Source organism: Littorina saxatilis, linkage group LG3 (genome assembly GCF_037325665.1).
Source record: "Littorina saxatilis isolate snail1 linkage group LG3, US_GU_Lsax_2.0, whole genome shotgun sequence".
Lineage (NCBI taxonomy): Eukaryota > Metazoa > Mollusca > Gastropoda > Littorinimorpha > Littorinidae > Littorina > Littorina saxatilis.
Window position 1 is genome coordinate 3,353,354 of NC_090247.1, and position 13,008 is coordinate 3,366,361.

Consider the following 13,008-nt stretch of genomic DNA (forward strand, 5'->3'; position numbering starts at 1 on the left):
AAATTATGATTAAAATTAATTGTCCGAAATCGATTTAGAAATAATTTCATCTTATTCCTTGTCGGTCCCTAATTCCAAAAATATATAGATATGATATGTTTAGATTAAAAACAAACTCAGTACGCTAAAAAGAATAGAGATACAGAAAAGCGTGTTATCCTGCTCAGCGCGACCATTACCGCACTATTCTGGCTTGTCGATTTCACTGCCTTTGCCACGAGCGGTGGACTGACGAAACAACGAGTATGCGGTCTTAGTGAAAAAAAGCAGTGCGTTCAGTTTCATTCTGTGAGTTCGATAGCTTGACTAAATGTTATTTCGCCTTACGCGACTTGTTTAAAACTGTCAAAACTTCGAATTGTACTGATCTTGTCTTGATGAAAAAAACATTTTTATAATTTAAGAAGTTTGTGTTACAAGCTGTCAATTTATAATTTAGATTTTAAAAGTTAGTTCTAGCGCCAAAACGAGGCGCCTGATTGTAGATCAAACGAAAATGAATTCTTTGAAAATGTTTCGCTTTCGACGGAAAGCAGCCAGGATGTTCCCGTTCGGTGAGCGTTCAAATGGAAGGGTGTTTGTACTGTGTGTAAAAGCCTGACAGTATCTGTGATGGTTTACGGGAGGCTTACTGTGCCTTTAACGTCAGCGAATCGGACTGAAACATCGCACGACACAAACTCGTTTTGCCAACAGACTCAGAACGACCTTGGCATTGATGACCTTTACATCCGATATTTTTGTTGTTGTATTATTGTTGAGGACTTGGTGGCCGAGTGGTAACGCACTTGCGCTCGGAATCGAGAGGTTGCGTGTTCGACTCTGGGTCGGGCCGCTATTTTCTCCCCCCTTTCCTAACCTAGATGGTGGGTTCAAGTGCTAGTCTTTCGGATGAGACGAAAAACCGAGGTCCCTTCGTGTACACTATATTGGGATGTGCACGTTAAAGATCCCACGATTGACAAAAGGGTCTTTCCTGGCAAAATTGTATAGGCATAGATAAAAATGTCCATCAAATACCCGTGTGACTTGGAATAAAGGCCGCGAAAGGTGAACATTCGCCTAACAGGCTTGAGGTTTGCTGGTCGATGTGAATGCGTGATATATTGTGTAAAAAATTCCATCTCACACGGCATAAAGCGCTTTGAACTTCGGATAAGGCGCTATATAAATAAAGAGAATAAATTTAAAAAAAATTATTGTTAAAAAAATATACAATGTTTGAATAATCAACATTAGTATAAACACAATTGCACAGATCAAAACAGAAGCTTAGAAAAATGCAGTGAAAAGATCGAACTACTTTGTAGCGCTGGAATACCTACCGCTCTCTGTGTGAACAAAGACTTCCTGATACCTTGTATGGGATGTAAATAGACATACTATCACATTGAAAAACAACACAGGCCTAACCGCAAAAGGAGCGTACTAAACATGAATTACACAATGTTCTATTTTAACCATCGTTTGGAAGTGCCCCACTAAACAAAGAAAGTCTTTGAGGATTTCCAATGTGAATGAAAAATAGAAAATCGTGTAATCGCTATATATGTCATATACCATATATGGCACCACTGCCCCCCCCCCCCCCCCCCCCACCATCCCCGCGGAATGCACGTCGCCCACACTCTCGCACCACTTCCATGTTCACGATTGCCATTTTTGTTAAATGTAGGTATTGAGAACTCACTTCGCACAAATCAAAATTCTGGATAATAGACCAGTATTAGACATTATAATTAAAAAGCAACAACACACAATCCAAAAACATACGAAAACACAAACAGCAAGCAAACAGACAAACAAACAAAAAACAACAACCTATTTTAAAGAAATCACACACGCACATCCAGCCTGGCACATACACACAGAGATACACAGCACCATGCACGGGCACGCACACACACACACACACACACACACACACACACACGTACACACACACACATACACACGCACACACACACACACACACACATACACACGCATACACATATACACATACACACACGCACACAGACACACACACACAAACACACACCCACACATACACACGCACACGCATATCAATCAATCAATCAATAGGAAGCTTATATAGCGCGTATTCCGTGGGTACAGTTCTAAGCGCTTGTCGAAGAGTTGTCAACACAGGACTAACAAAGAAACTAACATCTACAGACGGACACGAACCCTATCACACACTAGCAAACCCTGATGTAAGAGATTTGAAATAAAGAAGATCCGTAGTTATCCTTATTAATCTCCTTCCAGATTCTTTATATGTGCACACACACACACACAGTCAATCATCTGACTCCCGCTCAGAAGTTTAGGAAAGCAGAGAGAAGATTAGAAGAATTTGTAGTCTTTCACCAACTCATTCTTTCCAAACAATAGCCAATGGTTTAATTAGAACATACAAATTGGTTTGTTTCTGACATAGCAATTATCAACTCATTCCTCAAATTCTCAAATACTTTCTTGCTTACAATAATCAATTCATGACCTTTTGAAACTCATTCATTCATTGTCCACGACCTTGTGAAACTCACTCATTCATTGTCAACGTCAGAACATATTTACAAGGACAAGAAAGCAAATAAACAAAACATAACTTTTACGTTATGTAGAGGTGACGATGTAGCTAGCCTTCAACCTTACGGCCTCCATCGCACCCTCGCCACTCTGGCACCACCCCGCACAAGTCAGACTGGGGCGGCCTGTTACAAAATATAACACCCTACTGTAACAACTAACAATATTCAAAAACACACCAACCGAGCACAAGAAAATTATACAATTCCGAAATTATTCAAGTACACAAGTCATGTCCGCGCATACAAAAGAAATGTTCAAGTTCACACAAAACTAGCAAAGTACCTCATCTTCCAATATGGCGGCACCCATACAAAAGTCCAAGTCATCCCGGCAATGTTTCCCGGTTCCAAGGTTGACATCAAGATCAAATGTTTTCTTGCAAAGTTGACATCAAAACCAAGAGCAGGTTTTCTCATCCGAGAGCCCAGGTCGAATGACTTTCAATTGTCAGGCAGTTTACAATCACAACTCACAAAATCAGGCGGTTGCGATTATAACGTGAACAACTCGCACAGTTGTAAATTCACGTGCCGCGAACCCAGTTTGACCGTCCGTAGCTAACCATGGAATTTTACTGAACTGTTAAAAGTTTCCACTCTCAAAGTTAAACACTCCTGACAACCTCTTTGTATTACAAAAAGCACTAGTTATATCCCTTCAACTATAAACACCATAACCGCCATTCATTACATCACCCCTTTCCCCGATTAAAAAAAAATGTGAACCCAAAATGAACATTTTTTTTTCAAAAACTGTACAAGTATAAGTATTCCAGTAACAAGAAAAAAATTTAAATACATAAAAAAAAATATATAAATAGATTAATAAATAATCAAAGCATAAGGAAAACATTTATTAAATACTCTGTCCGTTCCCAAAGAGTGCAATCAGTTTACAACCAAAAGACAGTGCCATCCACCAAAAAAGTGACGAAAGCCACGAGGCTGTCCTTAAACATGAGCAACAATGGCAAGCATAATAAACCACATTTACGCCGCCGTGTAGATAATCACCCACTGTGTTAATCCACAATAGTTATACTCATGGACATTCAGCAATTTTCGCCTATTACTGAATGCAATAACATTGACGTTCTTGGTACCAAAGATCGCCAATAAAGTTTGAGTAGCCCCCGCTAAACTCAATACAGTAAACCTCGACTACAACACAAAATGGTACTAGCATCAAAAATATCCAAACAAATTTTTCCAGCCAGATCAAATAAATAATCACAATGTGACAAAAAAAACAAGAACAAAATTAAATTAGTTCTTAATACATACACAGCATATCAACACTCACAGCACTAAAAGTATTGTCCTTGTTGATTGCAGAAAGTCTTTTCACTGTCCTTTCAACCATCATGTTCCATTCACTTCGTCAAGCGTGACAACACATCAGCCTCAAAATTCCTGACTCCAGGAATTGGCACTACTGTGAATGAATACTCTTGGAGAGACAGAGCCCATCGCAACAGTCGGCCGTTGGCAGTTTTGGACTGTCGTAAGTACGTCAACGGTCTGTGATCAGTCTCAACAAAGAAATGTGAGCCAAACAAGTAGCGATGGAATTTGTCAACTGCCCACACCAACGCTAGGCACTCTCTCTCCACAGTAGAGTATCTGGTTTCTCTTTCCAGCAGTTTTCTGCTGGCATACAGAACTGGATGAAGGACGTCGTCATCATCAGGCTGCATCAGGGCTGCTCCAATCCCCGTGGAGGATGCATCCGACCGCACTGTGAACGGCCTGGAAAAGTCTGGCAATCTCACCAGTGGTTCAGACGACAAAATTTCTTTGACCCTGTCAAAAGCCATCTGACACTCTTTTGACCAACGAACTTTGTTTGGTTGGTTCTTCTTTGTGAGTTCTACCAGGGGGGACACAATAGACGCGAAGCTTGGGACATAGCGCCTATAGAAACTGATGAGCCCTACCAATGACCGGACTTGTTTCTTTGTGGTTGGGACAGAGACATTCAAGATTTTGGACACTTTAGAGGGAACTGGACGCATGCTACCCTCCCCAACTATGTGACCCAAAAACTCAATAGAGTCAAACCCTGCCTCTACTTTCGACGGTCTCACAGTCAACCCATGTTTTCCCAGTTCTGTCAACAGTCCGTCAAGTGCCTCTAGATGCTCACACCAGTCTTCTGTGGCTACAAGTACGTCATCAAAGAAATGAACAGATTTGAACCTATCCAGATCCAACATCTTCATCATCCTCGCGAAAGTACTTGGTGCTGTACTCATTCCGAACGGCATCTTCTTGAACTGATATAGACCTTGAGGGGTACGAAAAGCCGTTTTTGCTCGATCAGACTCTGCCATCGGAATTTGCCAATAGCCCTTAGCCAGATCAATCTTCGTGAAATGCTGCCTGCCCTGCAATGAAGCAAACAGAACTTCCGGATCCGGTATTGGCTCAGCGTCAAACTCCGTAATCTTATTGAGGTGTCTGAAATCGATGCAAAAACGAGTACTTCCGTCCTTCTTCTTGACTAGAACAATAGGAGACGAGAACGGAGAAATAGACGGCTCTATTACGTCTAGATCTAACATCTTCTTCACTTCTTCTTCAACCACTTTCTGAGACTCAAATGGTAACGGATACTGTTTCACATTGACCACAGCACCTTCAGGAATCCTCACCACATGCTGCACTAGGTCACAAGTACCAGGCAAATCCGTCATTTTGTCCTGATGCTTCTGAAACACCGCCTGCACTTTTTGTTTTGCCTGCATAGACAAGTCTGGACTATAGACCACATCATCTACATTCTCAGTCTGAACTGTGGGAACTGACTGTAGTTTGACTTTCTGAATGTCTACCTCCTCTACTGCACTGGACCCACTGATCACTCCCAATGAGGCAACAACTGGGTTCTGACCAACATCTTCATTCCTAGACACATACTCCCTGAGCAAGTTGACATGGTACACTTTCTCGATCCCAGGTGAAATTTCTACAACGTAATCACATTGATTCAGTCTTTTGATCACCTGAAATGGACCTCGCCAGCGTAGTATCATTTTGTTCTTCTCAGTTGGAAGTAAGACTAAGACTTTCTTTCCAGCGAGTATCGTTCTTGGCTTCTGAGATCTGTATGATCTGTTCTTCTTTGATACATTCTGAACAGCCTTCTGTGCTCTACTAACACTGTCAGCCAAGACCTCTTTCAAATCCTGCACATACTGTGACACTGGAACCTGCTGATTCTCCCGACTGCTATCGGTCCACGCATGATACAGCAGTTCCGACGGTCCTTTTGGGTTTCTACCGTACAGAAGTTCAAAAGGTGAGTACCCTGTAGACTCCTGTGGGATTTCTCTGTATGCGAACAACGCAAAAGGCAAATATCTATCCCAATCCTTAGGTCTATCTGCCATCAACTTCTTCACCATGGATTTCAAAGTTCCATTGAACCTTTCACAGAGACCATTCGTCTGGGGATGATAAGGAGTCGTGTGCAACTGCAATACCGATATCAATCTCATCACCTCTCGCATGACATCAGATGTGAATTGTGTACCTAGATCTGAGAGAACCTCATCTGGTAAACCCGTCCGGGTGAAAATGCCCAACAAAGCTTCCGCTACTGCTTCTGTGGTCGTTGATTTCAAGGGTACTGCTTCCGGATAGCGTGTCGCAACATCCACCAACACCAAAGCGTACTGATGACCACGAGCTGACACTGGTTTAATCGGACCAATCAGATCAATGCAAACTCGGGAAAATGGGACTTCTATCACAGGCAGTGGTTGCAAAGGTGCCGAAGGAACTCTACCTTTGGGAAAGGTTTTCTGACAGATATCACATGATCTGCAGTAATCCTTGATCGACTGCCGATAACCGGGCCAAAAGAAGAATGCGGACACCCTTTTGAACGTACTGTTCGCGCCTAAATGACCACCAAACAAACCGTCATGGGCAGTGATCAAAACCGACTCGCGCAAGCGTTCAGGAACAACTAGCTGCCAAACCACTTCATCGTTGACCTTGGAGTAGTACTTTCGATATAACAACTGGTCCCTCACAACAAACGACACCACACAACCAGACGACTCTTCCGATTTTCCTTGGCCAACTTTCTCGAACAGATCATGCAACGTTTTGTCATCCCTTTGCATTTTGGACAGTTTCTCAGCATTGATATCAAGTTGGGGAACTTTAGCGGTCAACAGCGGTCTAAAAGGATGTTCTTCTCTAGCTTTTTGACCTCTTGTCTGGACTGCGCTAGTAACCTCGACACATCCAAATGTACATCCCTGTATTCTACCCAAAATGACGTCACATACTGGATTGTCGATCACACATGCCTCAACACTTCCAGAAAAGTATGGTGTATCCAGACTCACAATCGCAATGGGTAACCGAACCAAATCCCCACTGAACTGTCTACACACCTGTACCTTCCCAGTAAACTGATCATCTCTCACTAGGGACTTCCTGACCCCAACCGTGGAACACCCACTATCCAACATGACCGTGACCTCACTACCATTTAAGGTACCTTCACATGTCTGAATAGACTCGGGAAGTTCATCACTACCTGAAAATCCTACTGACGCCACAGACTGCTCGTCTTCACTACAGCTGGACTCTTCAACAGTGACAACGGATACTGAAGCAGTATGCATTTTTTTGGGACAATCTGCCAACTTGTGCGAAGTATCTTGACACCACCAACACTTCCTCTGATAGTTCTGACCACCCCTACCTCTACCAGCTTGACTAGCACCTCTGCCACCCTTATTATCAGGAGAGCTTTGTTCTGTCGGTGGGTTTGTGTCAGCCTGACTATTCTTCTTAGAAAACCTGTGACCACCTCGACCACCTGAATGACCTCCTCTCCCACTTGGAAGACCGACATTAGCCAACAGAGGATCACTAGAACCTTTTGCTGCTATGTTTTGACTAGGATGTGCTTCCCTGTATCTTTCAGCTGCGTCTATCATGGTTTGAGCGGTAGTATGCTTGTCTTCTTTCAGAAAAGTAACCAGAGACGACGCACAACTAGACAGAATCTGCTCTCTGAGCACCAAGTCACAGAGCAAAGCGAAATCTGTGCCAACTCCAGCCATATCTGTCCATCTAGTAAAATATCTTCTCATGCGGGAGAAAAAGACATGCATGGTTTCACCAGATTCAGGTTTGCATGAGCGAAACTGCGTTCTGAAACCTTCTTCAGTACATTTGAATCTCTTCAACAAATGCGCTGACAGTTTGGCATAGTCATTAGTATCTTCTACTGGTAACTCTTGAAAATAATTCAGAGCACGACCTCTGAGTAGAGTAGGCAAAATCAAAGCCTTCTCATCATTTGACCACTTCAAGCTAGCTGCGTGCTTATCGAAGCGATACAGATAACTCTCAATGTCATCTGATTTATCATCAAAATAGGGAATCTTGGGACGATTGGCCAACTTATTCTTGCTTGCTTTTTCAACCAACTCGTCTGCTCGCAACTTTGCCTCCCTGTTCGCCTTTTCTTCTTCAATATCGAGACGACGATTTTCAATCTTAGCTTGTTCAGCTAACTCTCTCTCTTTAAGCTCACGTGCAGCAGCGAGTTCTTTTTCTTGACGAAGATTTTCAATCTTAGCTTGTTCAGCTAACTCTCTCTCTTTAAGCTCACGTGCAGCAGCGAGTTCTTTTTCTTGAAGAGCAATATCATTTTCTCTTTTCCTTCTTGCTGCTCTTTCCTCACGCAAATTATCCTCTAAAATATATAGAATGTTAACTTGAGTGTCAGATAAGCAAATGACTCACTCCTGTCCAAAATATGTCGTTCAGTCAGGCACAGGATGCATCCGTCCACAGACCAAGGAGCTCCCTTCACAGACAGATGACAAGGATGTCCATCCTCCAGACTGCATGCATCAGCATCTGCGCAAAACCAAACAACACTTCAGCACTACAAGTCAATAATATAAAATAAGCCTAACTGCACTCAAGGGAACGCACCAAAAAGAAAAAGAAAATTAATCTTCAAAAATTTTCCAATTAATACAACCGCAAGCTCGCCAATGTAAGAGATTTGAAATAAAGAAGATCCGTAGTTATCCTTATTAATCTCCTTCCAGATTCTTTATATGTGCACACACACACACACAGTCAATCATCTGACTCCCGCTCAGAAGTTTAGGAAAGCAGAGAGAAGATTAGAAGAATTTGTAGTCTTTCACCAACTCATTCTTTCCAAACAATAGCCAATGGTTTAATTAGAACATACAAATTGGTTTGTTTCTGACATAGCAATTATCAACTCATTCCTCAAATTCTCAAATACTTTCTTGCTTACAATAATCAATTCATGACCTTTTGAAACTCATTCATTCATTGTCCACGACCTTGTGAAACTCACTCATTCATTGTCAACGTCAGAACATATTTACAAGGACAAGAAAGCAAATAAACAAAACATAACTTTTACGTTATGTAGAGGTGACGATGTAGCTAGCCTTCAACCTTACGGCCTCCATCGCACCCTCGCCACTCTGGCACCACCCCGCACAAGTCAGACTGGGGCGGCCTGTTACAAAATATAACACCCTACTGTAACAACTAACAATATTCAAAAACACACCAACCGAGCACAAGAAAATTATACAATTCCGAAATTATTCAAGTACACAAGTCATGTCCGCGCATACAAAAGAAATGTTCAAGTTCACACAAAACTAGCAAAGTACCTCATCTTCCAATATGGCGGCACCCATACAAAAGTCCAAGTCATCCCGGCAATGTTTCCCGGTTCCAAGGTTGACATCAAGATCAAATGTTTTCTTGCAAAGTTGACATCAAAACCAAGAGCAGGTTTTCTCATCCGAGAGCCCAGGTCGAATGACTTTCAATTGTCAGGCAGTTTACAATCACAACTCACAAAATCAGGCGGTTGCGATTATAACGTGAACAACTCGCACAGTTGTAAATTCACGTGCCGCGAACCCAGTTTGACCGTCCGTAGCTAACCATGGAATTTTACTGAACTGTTAAAAGTTTCCACTCTCAAAGTTAAACACTCCTGACAACCTCTTTGTATTACAAAAAGCACTAGTTATATCCCTTCAACTATAAACACCATAACCGCCATTCATTACACCTGATAAACATACAACAAACAACTGTTTAAACAACAATGTATACATCAATAGCTAGGTCCAAACAAAATAATATTAAGCACAAAGAAAACACGTACACACACACACACACACACACACACACACACACACACACACACACACACACACACACACACAAATATATACACACGCACACACACATATACACACAAACACATATACACACACACACACACACACAAATACATAAACACGCACACACATATACACACACACACACACACACACAGACACACACACACACACACACACACAAACACACGCGTCACCCCCAACTCACGCACACAATCAATCAATCAATCAATGGAACGGGGGCTGTCGTAGTAAACTCCAGACATCAAAAGACACAACAGGCACGCTAATCCAACAGGTCTGAATTTTTCATTATTATAGAACATTATTTTGTGCAGGCGCTCCTTCTGCAGGATAATACCTAGCAGGTCACGAGGGGAACGGGGAATAATCTACACACGCTGACGTCAAAGGGAGTGGTAGACATACACACATATTATTCCCTCGTTAAATTGTTCTGCGCACACTCAAGCGTGCTGCATTTATAAACTTTCATATATTTCTCGCAAAAGAAATCTCAGAGGTCCGTTCATACTCATTTACTGGCCAATAAAAGTAAATGTTTTCAGGGACAAAACACAAATGCTCAACGCCAGTAAACATGCGTGGATTTAAATATGTGGGTTTTTTCCTTGCTCAGATATCTTGTTTATAGAATTTATGCGTGGGTATCACGGTTGACCCAAATACTGCAGTTTAAGACAAATACCTTACCCCGAAATTATGTCCTTTTTTCTCTCCAGTGTATGAACTTTTAGTTAACATAGACGCGCAATTTTGATTAATTTATTGCGAATATTGTACGGCAATATATGTTTTAACTATAGAACGTGGGTGGTTTGACTTTAGTGGCTTACGGGCAGCAGTTGTGAGTGTGATGTGGGCAGGGTAATGTTAGTGTTTACGTACCATACGGGCAGCAGTTGTGAGTGTGATGTGGGCAGGGTAATGTTAGTGTTTACGTACCATACGGGCAGCAGTTGTGAGTGTGGTGTGGGCACGGTAATGTTAGTGTTTACGTACCATACGGGCAGCAGTTGTGAGTGTGATGTGGCCACGGTAATGTTAGTGTTTACGTACCATACGGGCAGCAGTTGTGAGTGTGATGTGGGCACGGTTATGTTAGTGTTTACGTACCATACGGGCAGCAGGTGTGAGTGTGATGTGGGCACGGTAATGTTAGTGTTTACGTACCATACGGGCAGCAGGTGTGAGTGTGATGTGGGCACGGTAATGTTAGTGTTTACGTACCATACGGGCAGCAGGTGTGAGTGTGATGTGGGCACGGTAATGTTAGTGTTTACGTACCATACGGGCAGCAGGTGTGAGTGTGATGTGGGCACGGTAATGTTAGTGTTTACGTCAATTGTATGGTTGAACATACATGCTTTTACTTTCTCATGTTGGCCTCAACATTTGCCATGCACAGGTGCATGACATTTGCCAACCTGTGTCTTAACTACTTGAAGTGTTTGAATATTTGCATTTCGCTTGTTCTGCATTCTCTTGCGATTGCCAACAAACGCACGTGACGTAAATCTTTGCAGTGCGTATACATTATATACTTGAATTTCGCTTTGTTTACATGTATACAGTTTGTGACTTTCAGTTTTTGACCATAGATTGAAGGCGTAACTCGACGATGCAAATTTTCTATGAGGTACGAAACGGCTAAAAATCAACCGTTATAGCTAGCTTGAAAATGTCTGTACACCTCAGATATTACACTTTTCGAACATGTTCAGAATTTTGTTGTGAAGAGACTCAAGATTTGTGAAACATGTCTGATGTTAGTACCGGACATCGACTGGCATATACCAATCTTAGTTCGGTGCAAGACAAACATAACACAGCTTTGAATCAATTGTGCAACACAATGCTGTTGGTAATCATTTTATTAAAATCACTTTTTATTTCAATGTAGACTTTGGACATATTCAAAGAGACAGGGCAACATTGGTGGACTAGCTGGTCCAGACTTTTCGTTTTTTCTCAGGATTTGTGTTCCATTTGTATTTGTATTTGTATTACTTTATCGTCCCAGCGCTTAGGAAATTCGGAACGCTTCCTCCCAGTGGAAACCTAGCAGTAAACACGGTCGCGCTTCCCAGGTGTAATCAGCCACCTGCACTATGGCAGAATGACCGAGGTCGTTAACGTGTCACAGTGGCGACACGGGGGAGAACATGGATACCGTCTCTCAGTCTGCACATAAAGTTGCACATAAGGTTGACCCTTGACCCGTGTCCGTCCCGGCCCGGTTTGGACCCCTTGACCTACGGATCACAAGTCCAGTGGTCCACCAACTGAGCTATCGGGCCCCCGACTTGCAAACAATATTAATAATTACACAGCTCCAAACAATTCAGACTTTGAGGTGTGCACATGAAAGAAGTAGAGGTCCTTTGACTCAATACCAATCCGTTCACGGTGTCTTGTCCAAAATGAGCCCCCTTTTTTCCAAAATAATTTGCCATTTTTAAAATGAACATGCCGATATTTTACAATCAATCGGTCATGTGTGTCGGTCAATTCCAATGTGTCAGAAATTCATTGAATCACTTTCAAGTCGTTGTAACAACGATCGCTCATTTCAACATTTCATGCATCAGCACCCCCATGACCGACATTTGGCCTACACCTTGTCATAATTGAGATATCTGATATAGGATTGATTGATCTTTTGTTTATCTGATCATGACCTGGTTTTGGTTTGCCGGAATTACACGCACTGTATTGGCATCTTGGGCAAACAAGTTAAGAGGATTGATTCAGAAGTTTCTAAGGTTTTTATATCTGCTATTTATTTCCTCCGCATCCCAGGCCTATTCCAAATCCTTCGCTACGTTATTCTCTGCATTTAGACCACAATTCGTTTGGTTCGGAAAGTTTCTGAGGTTTTTGTATCTGCTATCTATTTACTCCGAACCATATAGCCATCCCAAGTCTTTAGCCACAAAGCCACCTGCATTCAAACCACTTCGTTTGGTCCAGAAAGTTTCTAAGATTTAAAAAAAAAATATATCTCCCACCCATGACCCTGAACCCTTCACTTATCCCAATTCCTTCGCTACATAATTATGATAATTCCCTGCATTTCAACACCTCTTCGTTTAGTCCACAACGTTTCTGAGGTTTTTATATCTGCTATCGATTTACTCCGAACCCTACACCTATCCCCAGTCCTTCGC

General features: G+C 42.1%; 1 long non-coding RNA gene across 1 annotated transcript; it reads right to left on the reverse strand.

Annotated features, from left to right (window-relative positions):
- Positions 1–2,404: 2,404 nt before the first annotated feature.
- LOC138961409 (uncharacterized) lies at positions 2,405–9,709 on the reverse strand. The gene is made up of 2 exons (XR_011454173.1): positions 8,373–9,709; positions 2,405–2,720 (listed from the first exon to the last, which is right to left on the reverse strand). It is a non-coding gene; the product is annotated as an uncharacterized lncRNA (long non-coding RNA).
- Positions 9,710–13,008: the final 3,299 nt, after the last annotated feature.